This window comes from Synchiropus splendidus, chromosome 13, assembly GCF_027744825.2.
Source record: "Synchiropus splendidus isolate RoL2022-P1 chromosome 13, RoL_Sspl_1.0, whole genome shotgun sequence".
Classification (NCBI taxonomy): Eukaryota; Metazoa; Chordata; class Actinopteri; order Syngnathiformes; family Callionymidae; genus Synchiropus; species Synchiropus splendidus.
Genome location: NC_071346.1, coordinates 11,194,077 through 11,212,445, shown reverse-complemented (window position 1 = coordinate 11,212,445; position 18,369 = coordinate 11,194,077). Strand labels below are relative to the sequence as shown.

Sequence of the window (18,369 nt, the reverse complement as noted above, 5' to 3'; positions counted from 1 at the left end):
GCAGGCCAGCACATTTTAGGCTTATATCCTCACTTGTTAGGCTTTCAACTGAGGCACATGTTCCACCTTCCGCGGCACATACTGACGCCGTGGGCACTGTGTAGCGTAAAAGAAAGGCAGAGGTTGGGGTTAAGGTGACAATGGTGATGGAGAATCTTTTTGCACTGGTGAGCATTTCTTTGTGATTGTTGGTCCTTAAATGAATCCGTGAAATGACAGGAAAATAAATGTTTTCTAATAGACCTGCCAGGAACAAGAAGAGAATGATCTTTGTCGACGATGGATGATGCTGGGATGGTATTAAAACAGAGGTGTCTCTGTGTATAGCAGTTGTGTAGAGCAATATTGGAATATGGAGCTAAAACTTCAGTGAACACATTTGTTGCAAGCATCTTGGGAAGAGTCGATCACAGCACCTGTAAATCAGATCAATGTTGAGATTACTTTAAGCTCTTCGTTCCAGTAAGTACGGCTTCCTCCTGAGACTGGCGCTTAATAGACTGCACAATCAACCTCATATTGTGAGACAAGCCTCCGTGCGCACTGCTGCCGATGAGTAACACAGGTTGAACAGTCATCTATCACCAGATATGGCCAATTACTCCACCATTCAAGCGAGTCCCCGCGGAGGGTGAAGCCTTTTCTCCCTAGCCTGTTGGTGGGCGGTGTAAAGCGGGATGTCCCCGCGCCCTGGACCATGCACGTCTCCTCTTGGCAAAGGCTGGCGTGGCCCCAGGCTGGTGGACCATGTGTTCCATAGACCTGCTTTGGCACCTAACAGCGGTCATCTTTCAGAACAAAAGCCCCCCAACAAGCTTCTGGAGAGGGACACGTCTGCCGCAACCTGGCCAAGCATGTCTCCACTGAATAGCCCCGCTGTGTTTCCGTGTGTCACCTCCAACAACAAAGGCCCATGACCAACTGCGGCACTTTATCTTTCACCTCTTCTGATGCTAGTTCCCCATCAGAGCCTTTGTCACATCAACAACAACGTGGCCTCACGTGGCCTTGCAGGTGGCTGACAGACCTTGGATTCCACAAAAGGTTAATTTATACTTGTTTGACTAATTCGATTCCTGACTCGACTGCCACATCGGACCTTGTGGATCAACCGTCACTCTTCTCGCGGGCCACGTGACCATGTGATTAGCTAGGTTAATTGTTTTCAGCAGGGTCATGGCCAGAACAGACGTGGAAAGACAGGAACACGAGCTGCTTCCAGAAATAGCATTAGATATGAAAAGCTATAATTTGCTCAAGCTACTTTGAGGGGTGCGTGATTAAATGTGTTTCTCTAATCCGATTGTTAATCTTTTAAATGGAACTCAATGGGAAACCTGGTGGAACTGAACTTGTAAAGACCATTGAGACTGACAGCCGCAGAATTGACCAGAGTTGACTATTTGCTAAAGAAAATTGTTTCATCTTCCGTATAGTTGTCTATAGTTAGTAATATTTTTATGTATACTGACACACACAAAAGTATTCTAAAGGTGTGATAGTGTCTTTATAAGCTCAGACAACATAGCATCCAAGAAATGTGGGCAATATGGGAAGCGCTAACAATATTAGCTCCTTAAAATAGGGTACAAGACTTAGTCAAAAGCTATTAAAAGTTTTACATCTTAATGCATAATGGCCAGTCAAAAGGTCTTACAGTGACACTTTACTCGCCTACAGCGCACCCTGTGTAAGAAGATTTTGACTCTGACACTTAAAAATGAATATCGCGTAGAAGCTAGCTGCTGCTCGTGGTGGAGGACTATGCTAAAAAAGCTAGCATCCCAAGTGCCAGCTGTATAATCCGTATAGTCATGAATACAAATTGTTTGTTTTTCAATCCTAGTCACACAGTCATCTAAATAGGTTTTAAGTCCAAAATTGTGACTACATGAGCTAAATTAGGTTGTGAAATCAGACGGAGCGTAATGAAACTTTACAATGTGGCATGAAGGACAATTCTTAAATCATGAGTTCACGTGGATGGATTTTCGTGTTGGAGATGTATCAGCTAAACTTCAGTGAAACACTTTCCTGCTGCTTCTCTGCCAAGTCTTCCAAAGAGACCTAATAGCCTTGGCGCTAGGGCTGTTCCCCTATGGCCCATTAGTTAGCTTCATCCCGACAAGATTGAGGGCCTCCGACGGTGGAACAGTCGAGTGAGTGAGCAAAATGAGAGGAGGGCGAGTGAATGCATACGAGTATTCCATTTGGGCATTTTCTCTTTCGCCATTTACGGGGGAATCAATGTTTCAGGTTCAGCAGCCACAGCTGAAAAGTAAATGAGTGTCTTTACATAGCGCAGGGTTGTGTCTGAAGAGGCCTCAGAGCCGCACACTCCACTGATTCGTACTCAGCCTGCGAGGGGAAGATCTGCCCTCTGAAGTGTTCCCGCATTATCCATTTACCAACTCAGTGCGGGGATAACTACGCCCAATTTGGAGGAAAGGAGAGGAGCAAAATGTGTGCTCCGAGACATAAACACAGACTGTCTCTGTCTCAAACATCTTCCATATCACTGGTGAACAAATGTAAGAGTAGCATGCCTCCCTACTGAGGCATTCCCAGGTCTCTCCACCCAGTCCTGGGTCTCCTCTGAGTTGGGTATGCTCACAGAGAGGTGTCCAAGAGGCATCCTAAAAAGATCCTCCACTAGCTTTTCTTTATTTGGAGCAGCAGAGAATCTTCACTGAGTCTCTCTCAGATATCTGAGCTCCTCACCTTGGTGACCCATGGGATGGTACGGCTACCCTTTAGATAAGAATGTCTAGGACAAAAGAAGATTTTGGGCAATAAAAATCGATATTAAACTTTACAAACATGTTTCATTTTCTTCAGAACAATACAAGAGTCACACACAGATTCATTTTTCAGACATAACTGATTTCCTGCGTCTCCATCCTTGAACTAAGATACCCGTACTCAACGTCTTCTTTGTCGCTAGTACAACATGGAGTCGGTTTGGAGCTTGATCTAGGGACCGTAGTTTATACGTTTTTCATATAAACCAGTTAGAGAGACGCATGTTGAATAGTTGGCCCCCCAAGTCGCTCGCTCTGTCTCAGAGTAATAGCTAGTTCCCCTCAAAACCTCCTCCATCATCCCGGAGGTGCCTTTTATATTCCTCATCTCCGGAGGTGGAGAGAACTGAAGCGGCCTTTTCGTGATTCTGCGCGGACTCCTGACGGCAAACACCACACTTCTCTTTATAGTCCAATCTCTGATTTGCCCTGAGGATTTTCTCCCACGTGGTTCACTCCTCTACCACCTCTATACTTGTCTCCCTCCCACCCGTGCTCTCCTGCGCCCTCATTTTCTTTGTCTACCTCTCCCAGAACATAATGCCTATTTCTGAGGAAAGGTTGACGTGTGGTCTGGTGCGCTGCCTTGAGCTGGGATCGCCCAAAGAACGATGAGTCACAAGGAGTCTAATGAATGACACAAGAGGGAGTCGATACACCTTTGAGCTCAGGACGTACCACTGAGGGGGAGTGGGTGAGAAGTTACGAAAAGGATTGTTGTTCAGCCTTGTATATTAGCATATATCACATCACCTGGTTACAGTTAGCAGAAAAACTTCCCTCACAGCTTCACACTACCCTCATGAGAGCTTCATATAAACATTTTGAGGGCTATTTTTACAGCACATTCAATATAAATATGAACAAAAACAAGCTCCACCCAAGCCACTTTCTGTTCAAGGGACTTCCTGTTTGGGCGATAACATAATATGGTTCAGCCATTCAATGTAGACATCACACCCATACAGATTGTCCTTATGGTTCATGCACAGAGAATACTCGTTTGTTATGTTTACTGGAGGTTCCATTGAATGACTGAGGGTTTTTTTTAAAAATCCCAGCGTGAAGTGCCAGTGTGATGTCATCATGCTAGTGAACACACACTGGAGAAACGGGCAACAAAAACTTTAACACTATTTTGACAATACGTTAGAATTTTTCCTGTTAAACAGACTAGCAGGCGACATGTTGCAGGATGTTTTGCGTACTTGGTTGGTACTGTCCTTCCACATTCTGCCCGTATATTTGATCCTAGCCAAGCACCTTTAAAACGTACTTTGAAAAGTGCATATTTTTTCTCCTATATCTGTCTTGCGTTTTGTGTTGCCACATTTGTTTTCTGTTTCTTCCTGTCTTGCTCAGACCTTGTTACCCAAGGTTAGTGATGGGTATCATGAAACAATATTGCAGGGTTGATGAAACACTGACTGGATTTTCAGCAGCCACTAGATGGCGCTCTTGGTTTAGAAATGCTGTGAAATGATCTGAGGTTTCATCGAATTAGTTGTTCAAGTCCAAACATTTTACAGCAGACAGTGCCATCTGGTGGCCTCTGAAAGTCAGGACACTGTTTCATGAAACCTCATCTACCCATCACCCGAAATTGTCAAGGACAAAAAAAATATTCTTATCTGTCATTACAAAAACCACATGCCTCTGTAATTTGCAGTTACAATATTAATGCATTTGAAGCGTAATGGGATGCGCAGTGGTGCCGTATACTATTAAACATACATGGGCTGCTGCTTTAAGAAGTATTCATCTACGGAGTTACGAACTGCTTCACTGTTCTTTTTAACCGAATGACTTAAAAGAAACGCCGTGTCGGGAAGATAAAAGTTGGCACGATCAAAACAGCTGCGCGCAACAACATTACGTCCGCCTGACAGCCAAACTGGAGCTGTGGGGAAGTTCCAGCAAGATACTGTGACAGTCTTGTGTGATGTTGTCATGAAATGACAACCAGAACACACACACACACACACACACAGAAAGGTATTTTCTTAGCATAAACCCACTAGCACAGTGGCACATATTAAAGACGCCGTGTCGGACTGTAGAAAATATCCGAGGGGGGATGGGGATGAGGGGAGATGATGGATTATGTATTTGGCTGTAAGCTGAACAAGAGGGGGTCTGAAATATTTGGAAGAGCAGACTCTTTTAATCTTTTCACCCTAGATTATCTGCCTGCTGCAGGAGAAATTGTCGTTCAGATGGAAATAAAGTGTTAATGTCTTCAGTCCGAACTGGACTGAACTTCAGTGAGGAGAAAAAACTGGTAATACTTTGAGCGAGTGAGGATCTTTTTGCTTGCTAAAGATTCACGCTGGTAAAACGCTGGTCGGTAGATTATCTTCAGGACAGCGTCACGTGGACGCAGAAGTGCCTTTGCTTGAGTTGGAACCGCGGCGTTGTCAGAAAGAGGCTGGGGAGAACAAGATGCTGTTGGAAGAAAACAATGCCAGCGAAGAAGCGCTTTATTAGAGTCCTGTAACCCATTTCCAGACAGTTATCCTCAGTTTGAATGATCCCTTGGATGTAGCATCTTTTATGTGAACGGGAACGCTCGGTACAAATCTCAGCTAAATGCCCCTCAGAAGTGAGATCCAATACAGTTCCCTTTTCACTTCCTGTCATTGATTCAACAAGGCTTTACAGCAGCCACATCGAACAAGTCGCCCCTTCAATGAGATGTATTTTTACAGCCGCAAAACACACACGTTTGGTTTTCGAGATGTCTCCTCGCTGGGCAGACGGATACTAACACAGATTTAACTGACACTTCAATGACAGCGCCTTTAAAATCGCTGCATCAGTCTCACTGAGAATTCATTTAAAGATCTTAATGGTTCCTCTTATCACAACCCATGTGTTGTAATATATTATTTTTATTTATTTTATTTTACTTTGCAGTTTTATTTGATCCATATTCATGACGTGTTTTCATCCTCACTCAGACAAAAGTGTTCCAGTGAGTAAGGCAGGTTGTCCAGCTCATAAAAATGTATATTTACTGCCACTCCTTAAACAGAAAATAAAAGTCAGAGCAGTGAGTGAAACCAGGCACCTGGGAGCCAGCTTTAATAAAAAGCATTGGTGTGTGTCGTCTGCCATTTTTGGATTTAATTTCAAGCTAAACATATGGTGTTGGAGCTCTTGTGTGGCCCCTGGGTGGGAGTTTGACACGGTGTAAGGGTCTCATATTGCTTTTTGTTTAATGATTAGTTTATTTTAAATCAAAATATTGTCTTTCCCAGCCAGTTAAAAAAAATAAAACACTTGTTTCTTCACGCTAAATCACAGGTGGGCAAAAGTACGGCACGGGGGCCACATGCAGCCCTTTACCTGAATTCAAGTGGCCCTCACAACTTCAGAGTGAAAGGACAAATATGATTTAAATTCTAAGTAGGTTTTCAAAATAAATAACTATTATTTTTAAATCATATTCAGGTTTCTACCACTTCTTCCATTATTTTTTTTTTAAGTAATTCACCCAAAAAAAGAGTTCTTTCAATATTTATGAAATTTAGCAAAATTGATTAAATAATACTACATAATAATATAGTAGTAAACTAACAATGGAGTTAATGTTTATATATATATATATATATATATATATATATATATATATATATATATATATGAACTTCCGTCCTTCAGTCTTTTGGCTTGATGGCCCCTAACAGGAAACAATGTGGCCCCTGAGGAGCCCAAATAGTGACAACACCGACCATTTGTCAATATACCACAGTAGACTATAAACGTCCTCCGTGAAGAGTCGTGTTTGCCGCCTTCTGTTGTTTGGTGAAATGCCGAAATGCATGTTTTCACTCCAGTGTTGTGATGAATCAGTCGAACCCACATTACGAACGCGCGACTCGCTCACTATTCCCGTGATCCAACGCGTAATTAGCGCATCTCACCTCGACATCTCTCATTAATCTCACATGAGTGATTAGGCTGCTGCGACGAATGAGACCACAGGAGGTGTGAAACTGGGTGTGAAACTGTTGCCGTCCTCATATGTTATGGCACTCTGGAGAGGCTGGGAGGGCTGGGCGACGGCGGAACAGCCCATTGGCAGCTAAGGGTGAGTGTTGGAGGGGTCTCTTGTCACAATGGCAAGGTCAAGATCCAGCTCCGGCTGCAGGCATGCGATGGCCTTTTTCTTTTTGAAACTGTTTCTCGGGTTGTTGCGCCACAAACTGAAGGCACCGAGTGACACTTGGAAACTCTTGATGTCTGATTAGAGGCAAACATCAGGGTGGTCTCCAGCTGAGATGCTCTGATGAGAAGCGATCTAACGGGTCTCGTGCGCAGACGTCATGCGGACCCATGTGTCCGCGCCAGGCGCTGGCTGCTCAGGGCAACTGTACGTAGAAATAAAAGGAGAATCACATCAAACTGCAGGTGGCAGAATAACAGGGACATTTGTTTAACAAAAGACTAGAGAGACATGTTGAGCAAGAGTTGAATGAAAAGCAATCCACCAAGAACGTGCTTCTTTGCTCAGGTACATGTGCGTGGTTTAAAGGAGTGATTCTTAACCACAGGGCCATGGTTGGGCTGCAAGCGCCCCCTAGAGAGCCGCTGTGAGACGCTCAGTTTTAATACACTTGCCACATATGGTGGAAGTAGTATGTCAATGAATTGACTTGACAGCTGCAGATTTGTGACAGTTACCAACTATGAAGAAGTTCTTGACAAGAAAATATGATAAAGAAAGTGATGGCGCCCCTAACAGTAAAAATTGTTCACCTGTTTTTAAAATTAACTAGAACATTTTATGGCGATACTTTCATTTACACTGGAATTGTCTTCTTTAGAGTTCATTTATCAAAAAAAAAAAGAATTGTATTTATCATGTACAGTTTTTCCAATTTTCTCAACAGTTTGCATCAAGTTTTTTCTTCTTTTTTTCTTTAGCAGACTTGATGAACATGACTTGCACCTGGTTCTGCTGCTGGTGGGACTTTTCAATGACAGATATCTTTACTCTGATCACATGGTTTCATGTCATTTCACAAGACTTTTATTTACCAACCATGCACCATATCAATCCTTGATTCATGGAGGTGGATCTATTGGCAATGATATTGGGGTATTAAACATAAAAATAGGTGGAACTGAGTCCTTTTCTAGATTCTAAATCGGTTGGATCATGGATAATATGGAACATTTAGTACATGAATGAAGAACCTCTCTCTATTCATCTGCTCACATTTGAAGCATCCCAATCATGACAGGTAGTTGGAGAGGCCACCTGCACACTGTTACAGTCGTGCTTTCATTGGTGAGCCACTCTGAGGTCCAAAAATAGATAGGTTTAGAGCCTCTGTATGAGACCACGCTCGGGTTAGTGACATTTAAATGTCCTGCACCAGAAATCACTTTTTTTTTTTACTGTAGGTTTGCTGTAGCTTTGAAATGACTTTGACGTAGTAATGGGTCAATGAGGTTTCGTGACACAGTATTAAAGGTTAGATGAGGTTTCGTGACACAGTATTAAAGGGTAGATGAGGTTTCATGAAACAGTGTCCTGATTTTTAGACACTAGATGGCACTGTCTGCTGTAAAACGTTTGGACTTCCTCACAGCATTTCTAAACCAAGTGTGGCACTGTTTCACCAACCCTGCAATACTGTTTCGTGATACCTCATCGACCCAACACTAGTTTGTACAAGTCCCATAATGCACTGCAACAGTTGAAGCTAATTTCAATAAAATATAAAGCAAAGTACTGTTGTGTATGGCTGAGCACAACTTACATAAGCACTTTAAGGCTGTACAGGATATATACACCAATATCTTGTCTTTTCCATTGGCTTGGTTTCACCCTCCAGTATTTCACCCCGTCTCCATGAACGAAAGTGACATAATAAACGTTTATAGGATGACTATTTAGCTACAGATGAACATCTCCACTTCACTCAGAAAAATGATTTAGTTTGCATCCATCACTTCGGATCAGGACTTTACGTTTGATTCTTACAAGCATAAATGGTCCCAGAAGCAGAGAAATCACTGGCTGAGAAATATGCATGATGAAGGGAAATCTCCAGAGAGCGAGTCTGATCGCTCCTCCAGGCTGAACTAAACATCTCCGTTACCTCCCGGGGGTTGAGAAACTCCCCTCCAAATACGTAATGACAGATACAATATTGAAATTGGGAGCAAGATATTAGATTATTTTCTGAAAGACCAAAGTGTTATCAGGCGCCAGGTTCGGAGCGCCCCCGCCCCCTCACCTCCCTGTTGGGTGGATAGAGGTGGTGCGGGCCAACAGGATGCCACCTAAGGGCTTCGCCACTCAGAGGTGATGAATGCTCTGCTCCAGTAGTGCATCTGTGAGAGCAGATGAATGGGGAGGAGAGGCTGATAAATTGGGTCACGCGAACATTGCGTTTCTGGGTAATGCGGTGAAAACGCTGGCAGAGTGCTGTTAGGTGGCTGCACGTGTCTACAACTGGGGCACCAACTCCACCACAATCTCCAGCTCCACTTGAGCGTCTCCGATTGAAAAAAAAAAAAATCCATCAGGAAAACCATTTTATTTCCATTGTCGTCTGGAAAACATAAATAATCTATATATTTGCATGTATTCGTTTCCAGCATTTCAAACAGACTCTTTAATCCAGATCTGTCTGTTCATGAAATTCTCCTTTACTGGGTCACACTGCCTTTTTTCCTCCGTGATAAAAGACCCAACACACACATGTAAACAACTGCTAATGAGGCGGCACAATGAAACACTTGACAATGGCATGAGCAAAGAAGGCCATTTCACAGTGAGCTGTTAATAGAATATGAACATTATAATGTGGTTCTGGTCCAGTGCGGATTTCAATCCAACATCTCTCTGCTTTTGGGGTCGTTCTACAGGTTAACCCTTTATGGAAGTAACACATCTGAATTGATTTGAGAGAGCGTTCACACCGACACAGCTCTGTGTTCAAGCTGGTTCAGAACCTGAAACGTCATATTCTCTGTTTCTGAAATGAGAATCACTGTAATTTGTGGACTATACTACTTTTTTGTTGTGGTCTGAACAGCGAATGACGTAGCTCATATATGGATTTTTACAGGCTAAAGGTTTTTGCCAACATGTCTGCAGCTCCGCCAACAGAATCGATTTCCTGGAGGACCGGATACGAGAAGCAGCAGGTGAGACCGGCTGTGGTGTCGTAACTTTGGACACGCACCTGTAAACAACGCATTTTGAGCACTTTAATGTCAATAAAAGATGTGAGGAGTTCATGATTCAAGTTCAGAACATTGCCCAGTTTGTTTCATGAGTCAGTCTCCATGCTGGACCCCGCTTTCTCAACTAGTTTAGAAGTGATCCTCATGCATTTTTAAGCACCACTGACCTTAATAATCTGGAATTTACGGTGAATTAAATATACACTTCGTTCACTCTGGCGTTGGACTGCTACATGGATACAGTCACTTCAACAAAACTTTTCTCAAAACTCTTGTTACCGTCTTCTATGGCTTCATCATCTGAAGTTGCAGTTGCCAGTGTGTTGTCTATTCCCACCTGAGTGACCCTCCCACTTGAGTTCCACTTAAACCAGTCTGAGCGTGGGCTGGTTTGATAGGAAACGCCAAGGTTCTGAGTGTCCCGAGCAGCGCTGGTTGACCTCTACAGTCTATGTGAAACACAGGCAAGTCCTGTGTAAAGGTCCCATGTTACGCTAATTCAAGAGACTTTCAAAATATTATTTACCAGAGTAGGATGATCGTTCAATCTGAACTAGCCTCGGTTCAGGCTGACCACACCCACTTCACATGATTGGTCAAAGGAGGTGAGTTCAAAGTTCAACAGAGAATTGAAGAGACACATAAAGCAAGTGTCTAAGTCACAAAACGGTGAATATGTTTTAGCATAGAAGAAGAAGTGTATGGGTTCTATTAAAGAAGTGGCTGTATGGGGATTATATATATATATATATATATATATATATATATATATATATATCGAGAGAGAGAGACATTAGACCGAAATATGAACTGAATATGAACAGAAGCTTCTCAGCAGTTCTATTTCATCTTAAATTTTTCGTGTTCTATAGCATGTATCCCTAGTAAAACAAGTCTGATATATTATTAGCTCAGTAGTGGCCAGTAAAAGTATACCACATTATTCATATACAAGGATGAAGCAAGCGTAATTGAAGTTAACTATATTAAGGCAGAACTATTGAGAGATGAGTTAAGAGAAGGGCCGAGGAGATGAGGCAGGTCAGAGAAGCACAACAGTCTCACCACAGATGTGGTCGGGAGGAGGAAGTGTGTTCCTGTAATAACAATGCTCTCTCCAATGTCTACTGACTGATTCATACGTTCTCTGTTCACGCCCCCGCGACTCCGGGCGATGACATCATATAATGTTTGACTTTCCGTTTGTGGGTCGCAGTGGCTGGCAGCGTTGTTTGATGTGACGCGTGTGCTTCCTGTCACTTTGCCTGACTGTCCGACGTCCGACGCCATGGCCGGTGGCATTCTTTGATAGTAGATTAGCAGCCGTGTCCTTTCAGAGCTGGGAAATGCCAATCAGAGACTGTCTGCTCACATGTTCAGATGCAAATGACTTGTGTTGTGTTTGTAATGACACTGTTTCTCTGCAGCGTGGCGTGTTTAAATCCCTGTTTCATCTTCCGCTTTAATTGAATTAATCCCAGGTATGGGAAGGAGCGATTGTGAGGGGACGGAGATAGGGAGGGGGGGGAGGGGGGGTTGCCTTGGCACAGATAACAAGACAAACTAGATTTGAGGGCGGATAGATCTTGTCGGCAGCGCACGCCGCCTCTTGGCAGCCTGAGCAAAGTCGATATGAAGCGAGGCCTCTCTCTTACTTCTTAAGATTTACAGTATTAGGAGCTGTTCGGCCTCACTCGATGGATGAGCATTTTATACGGCGCCAACTGGCGCTACATGAGTTGAGTTGAAGGTCATTGTGACTCATTTCCTGCTCAGAAGGCGGGTGCCGGGTGACTGCTTCTGAGTTTTACTTGAGAGAAGACAGACTTTAGAGGAAAGAAACAGAGCAGACGGAGAGCTACTGTACCACTCGCTTCAATGTATAAAGGCAGTCTGGAGGACAGTTGGGGGAGTTGGTACAGATTGGTGTATCACCTCAAGGCATATGGCGGGGCGCCACATGCCTCCCAGCTAATTGAGTCCTAATGAATCATTGGTTTGGCATGCTACATGTCCCTGGTGATGCCCGGTGTCATTGATGCATCGGCCATGCCGCTCCTCTGGAAAAAAAAAATGGCTGAGAGTGGTCGAAAAATGTTGGCGAGCTAAGGAAATCTTCAGTCGCTCAGCAGATGTTTGAGGCCACCCGGCGCCGTACAGTACAAGCCACTGTGCGATGGACTGACAAGTCATTACTCGACGCTGTCCGGGTCGTTGCCTCAACATGGCACATGCGATAAGAGGCACGACAGTTGCAAAACAGTGAGAGTCAATGGCCCTTGACTGTCGCTCCAGTGGAGTTAAATACATGTGAGATGATTTACTAGTACGTCACTGGCCAATGAGGGTGGTGTCGGAAAGAGTGAGTACTTTGACGTAATAATGTCTGTTTGTCATTTTGGCTTTCATGAACTCTGAATAGAGAACCATGCTGCAGCTCTACTAGGACATGGGTCACCAGACTCGGACTGTGAGCCATTCTCACTCCGAAGGCGTCAGATATTGAAGGCTGTCAAACCGACTTTTTTTGTCCCGCGTTAACCCAGAAGTCAGCGTTCAAACTGATTCAAATGTTTCTCGTCCCACGACATCTCTCGGGTTTTTAGCTAGTAGGGCATCTGGGCATCTGCAAAACATGAAAAATGGACGCCCGATTCTTGACCGTATCCAGATTACGCTGGTATATGGCTACGGTGGAGAATCGGGCGTCCATTTTTTCATGTTTTGCAGACGCCCAGACGCCCTCCTAGCTATAAGCTTAGCTCTCATTCAAAAATGATAGGATAACATGACAGTCGTATTCTCTCATTGAGTTTGACACATAGTGCGGAAAATGTGGCACCACGTGAGGCACCAGAATCATACTGGGAACTTTATAACATCATGTGACATCAGAAAGTGGTGTAAGATCGGAACCATAAGGGACACCACCCCAAGGGACCCAAACCCTCTCCATTCTTTTTTAGCGCCCCGGTGAGGAACTACCTACTGTGTGGCATCAAGAAATGCAGAGGGAGTGAAGTCACTTGAGAGCCTAATGTTACGACATGCAACACATAAGGACAAAAATCTCTGCTTGACGAGTCAATATGTGGCCACTTGGAAGTGAGAACAAGTCTGAAAACAAGGTCGCACTGTGGGCGAGTCAAACACATTCATACATTTATAACCAAAGGGCCACATGACAAAAAAGGCATGTAACTCCAACCTTTATTTTGTAGGGGTGAAATTCAGTCTTCTTATGATCAAGCAGTCGGGCCTCATGCTGGACATAAGGTTTGCCCTGGATTGGTTGTTTACCTCATTACGGAATCTAGTTCAGTCATAATGAGGTTGAGCACGTGTGAGTAGTTCCCAGCCTGCTTACATAATGTCTCAATGACCATTGGCCCAAATCTAATGAATCCACGTGAAAACAGATCAAAACTGGAGCAGCGAGAATCTTAATTCCGTCGCGTTCGGGTTGACCCGTTTCCAATCCCGTCGCCGAGCCCGAACCCGGCGAAAACATTTTCCAAATGAAATGCTTATCTTTTCAATTTCAGGTTTCATATTCGGCCAGACGGCTTCGGGGAGAGTCATCAGCCAGTGTTGTTTCCATCACATTACGCCGGCTTGTTGGAGGTGAAATCTTGTGTTCCTTCGCCGACTCCGCAGCGATTTCTTAATCTATTTTCACCGCTTGTAGCGTCAGCCTCCGCCACAACCCTGGTATTGCTCTCGCGACTCACCCTGCACCTGTCATGTTGATTCCACTCACGCGGGGGGAACATGTGCTGCATTCACTTGTCTGTTAAACCCCGCTATCTCTGCGATCGCTGCTTGTTTTGGATGGGCTGGTCGACCGGTGTGACCTCCGACCCGGCCGCTGCTGCTCGGGCCACATCTCGGCTAATGAATCCGGGTGACGTGCTGAGACCACGGGCAAAAAAAAAAAAAAAAAAAAAAGAGAGCACCGACACAATCTTGGTAGCTCATTAAAAATACGAAGATTAAATATTCAGGCTGCTCCAGATTCAGGCTGGAGTGAAGCTAGTGCAACCTGTGTTTCGCTGTAGCTCCAGAAATCTTCAGGGTGTTCAGGCAGACGTGATTCAACAGCAAGTATGAGTCTTTGCTAAGTATTTGAAACTCAACTGAAGTGAACTCACGCATATTGCCCCCTACAGGTCGAGTGACGCCGAGGTATCTGCTTCAAAAAGGAAGTTTGTGGCGTGACGTGAATAGCTTGGATAGGCAGTAAAATCTGCTGACTATATAAGAGAACCCCTCGACCTTCGCTCTCACACATTTATGGGAAGAAACATTTCCGTCTTAATGGGATCAGAAGCACTGTATCTTCCACATACACGCTCAGCTTTACTGTCAGCAGCTAAATTAAGACTCTGGCTCCCACTGAGGGACCCAACAAAGAAGTCAGTACTGGAGATTCCGCTCTCTAGTGTTTTGTTCAGATCCAACTTAAGCCGCTCGTCTCACACTGTTCCGCGGAAAAGTGTCTTGGGAGGACCACTGGAAACAGTGCTGAGTGTGTGTGTGCGCGCACGGCGTGTGCCCCACAATTGAGCCACGGACACCAGCTTATAGGGTCTATTGCAGAAGATCCCCTGTAAGGAGATTACCCAAATCAGTCTGGGAGAAGTTGGCATTGAACCCTGCCTTGTTTGTCACAAACAAACGCTGACCTTTGTTTATATCCTATCAAGACGCAGTCATAAACATCTTTCCTTGTCGGACGGTGAAATGGGATTATATCAAGATTATTTCAGGATGTTTTCTGGGAAGAATTAAAGACTTGCGGGCGTTTCATTACCAACATCTATTGTAGTTCATGATGGCCTTGTGTCTAGAAGTGTTTCACTATTGAGCTGTGGAGCAAAGCTGTTTCTGAGAGCAATAGGCGACACAGAAGGACTCATGGCTACATTACAAGTGAGGGTTAGCTTGTCAGCAACACAGCTCTATAGCACTGGTAAAACAAATAACGTGGATTTAAAAGATAAAAATAATTTAGAAAAACTTGTTTAGAAGTTAACTGAGACTCAGCATTGCATAGTTAACACGAGTCAAGACGCATATATATGAAGAACAATGGCCTTATGATGCGAACACTCAGTCATAACTCAAGGTTTTCTTACTCTCTCTGTTGCCCACAACCAAAAGTTGGTGGTCAACATACAATGACTTTGTAACTGTGAACATAGTTCACTTTCATCAGTTGTTTTTTGAATGGTGAAACATTATAGCGTGAGCTTCCAAGTCTTTTTTGCTTACAATCTGGGTGAGATATTCTCAGAAGTATAAACTTAAGTTGACACCTACTGACGTCTTCATGGAGCACATGAACACAGGACCCACGTCAATACTCCTTCAGTTCTGTCTACTTCCAGCTATGACATGATTTTTTTTTTAATTTTCTGAATTGGCAGTTATCTATTTAAATTCCTTTGACGCGTCTTGGTGCGTCCCGAGCCTGATACAATCTGGCGCACAGGCCCAGGATCGGTCTGCGCTAACTGCTCCCCCAACTCTCCATCCACAGGTCCTCACGGCCACCACAGCCCAAACCTGCTCTCCTCTCATCATGTCCCTCAAATCTAAAATCAGCAGGTCATCCTCGGAACCACCGCCGCCACTCCGTCCGGACCAGAACTCGCTGACGCGCAGTCGTTTACAGATGATTTAGCGCTGTTGCGGTAGAGCCATAGGAAGGAGGGGGCGAACACAGCTGGAAACGACTGTATTTTACACCGATCATGATGTTTGCTCACGACTGAGGCGCTTCATGTTCGGATCCCGGACGGAAATCCCGATCCAATTTATGCGCAATCGGGACAGCAGGTGATTTGACAGGCGACCGGCGTTTGCGCTTTAAATGGCACCGCATCCGAATCGGTGGGAGACAGTCCAACACATGGACACTTCTCGTCATCTCCAACAGTATTTCACTCTTATGTCCGTCATCTGCGTTCAAGCGCAAAGCTCCGCAGTCCGTTTTCAGTCGGCGCCGGCGCATCCCATAAACCCTGCCTCTGTGAAAGACCCGTCCAGCTGCACGGTTCTGGGAGACTTTGGGCGCAAGAGGAACACATAAGAGAGATGCCACTCACCTTCTCTCAGGACCCCCCGCATCAGTGGCCCCTTCACCAGATGCGTCTACCACAATCCATTGGTTAATTCCATCCTCCGGACACGCTCGAGACAGAAGCGCCTGCTTCTCACATGTTCGGAATCGGGTCCATCATTCTGAAATAAATCCCGGCTGTTGCTTTCTCCCTCTGCAGTAGTGAAGTTGCCTGGTTACCCCTGTTTCTCATTCAAGGAGGCTGAAGCTGCGTACAGCGGCCAATCACAGCAGCAGCCCGAGAGATTAACTATTTCTTGGCTCCACTATTCCACTTTCAGGCTGAAAACCAGGGGAGTGGGCGGGGAAACTGGGCCCCCGGTGACAGGGGAAAAAATTAAAATGCACGGAGAATAATGTAGAGAGAGAGAGCGAGAGAGGGGGGATCCGTTAGAAAGAGAATGTGTGGCAAGGGGGAGGGGACTGAGAGGATTAAACATTTTTCGAAAAAATAAAGGATGGATGGGAGGAGGGACCGGTTGACGCTTCTCACGACCACAAACAAGTTAGCTGCAAGTGAGATTCATGGGGCATGAGATGAGAGCGCAAAGCGTTGCATCAGTCCACTTTTCTTGTGATTCTAGATTAGCTTGTCCCCCCCAAGATTGGACGGTGCCAGAGGATGGAATAAATAATAATCTAAAAAAAATAAATACACAAATATCATTCTTTAAATTAAATTTCTTTTTTTTCATCGTTTTAAATTCATATAGTGAATTCACAATTCACATAGTGTTTGGATAGATGTTCCAGAGGCGACAGTCATGAGGGTTATATCTGTTTGCTGGCCTCATATATATATATATATATATATATATATATATATATATATATATATATATATATATATATATATATATATATATATATATATATATATATATATATATATATATATATATATATGGTAAATATAAGGAGTGTTTTCGGCTGTTTCGCCAAGACAACAAAGAGGCTTCGGCAAAAAGGTTGAGACACATCTGAGGTATATATATATATATATATATATATTTTCACGTGATTTTAGGGAAAGATTCGTGGCTCTTTTCTTCACCAAAAACATCTAAGTGACACTGACATATACACCAACCTCACCGTCACATGAACCTTGAACCTGTGATTCCCGGCCAAAACACAAACAATCCCTCCAAATTTCTGATATCCCAAAAAAAGTAATCCATCAAGATCATCGATTGTCCCTCTTTAACCAGCCATCCGTCACCACAAGGCGCCCGTGCTCCCCCCCCACCCTCCGCGCCCCCTCCTGTCCCGCTCCTGCCGCCTCATCATAGGACGTATTGATTTCAATTTCCCCCTCCAGCCGGGGCGAGAGGTACAAGGGAGCGAGCCAGCTTCAATCTCTTGTACACAGCACACCGGGGCATAATGACCCCCAACCTTCATGGTCTGCTACATCCAGGTCAAGTTGCACAGCACACACATACACACGTGGCGACACACTCAATCCAGGCCCGCACCTTTTGCTGGGCGGTTCTGTTTGGCCTGTTGGGATCGCAGTTTAAACTCCTCCTACGTAGGGGTTTATTTCACAGCTTCGTTCATAGTCAAATTCAAGAATGTTCCAGCAGGGCAACAACTTTCTCTGCAACCATTGATCTGTAGCATCTCTGCTATGGTGGACTGTGTTGTTGTTGAACTGCTCTGTGTGTGTGTGTAGATCTGTGGTGCCAGTCCCAGCTACCTGGGGTGGGAGGCCGAGGACTTTAGAATCACTAACCTCTGAAACGTTTTTGGACTGTGGGAGGAACTTGGAAGGAGCTCAATGAAGCTCAACTTTATTGGGCTCCAAACCGTAATGGCTGTAGTAGATTTTTTTTAATTTTTTTTTTTTTTACAGTTCAAGTTGTGTTCAAAACCGGTACATTCTTAATGACGTCCCCTGCTGACATCACCTGATGTAGGAGTTCAAAGTGGAGAATCCTCCGAGTAATTCACAGAACGTAAACAGTACTGAAGGGTACATGAGGTTTCATGAAACAGTGTCGTGATTTTCAGAGGCCACCAGATGGCGCTGTCTGCTGTAAAATGTTGGGACTTGAGCAACTGATTCTAAACCAAGAGCGCGATCTAGTGGCCTCTGAAATCAACGACTGCGATACTGTTTCATGACACCTCACCCATCACTAATAAACAGGCACTACATGTTTTGAGTTTTTAGTCAATGAAATCCACCAAAAAAAACAAACACATTCCGCAAATGTCTGTTTTCATCGTGTG

At 44.3% G+C, this 18,369-nt stretch overlaps 1 protein-coding gene across 1 annotated transcript in view; it reads right to left on the bottom strand.

The window, feature by feature from the left end:
* The window catches only part of LOC128769768 (complement component C8 beta chain-like), a 57,983-nt gene extending 41,459 nt beyond the window's left edge, over window positions 1–16,524 (bottom strand). Inside the window, exon 1 of the mRNA XM_053883743.1 lies at window positions 16,118–16,524. The gene's annotated coding sequence lies outside the window, so the exon portion shown is untranslated. The remainder of the gene's footprint in view (window positions 1–16,117) is intronic.
* Window positions 16,525–18,369: the final 1,845 nt, after the last annotated feature.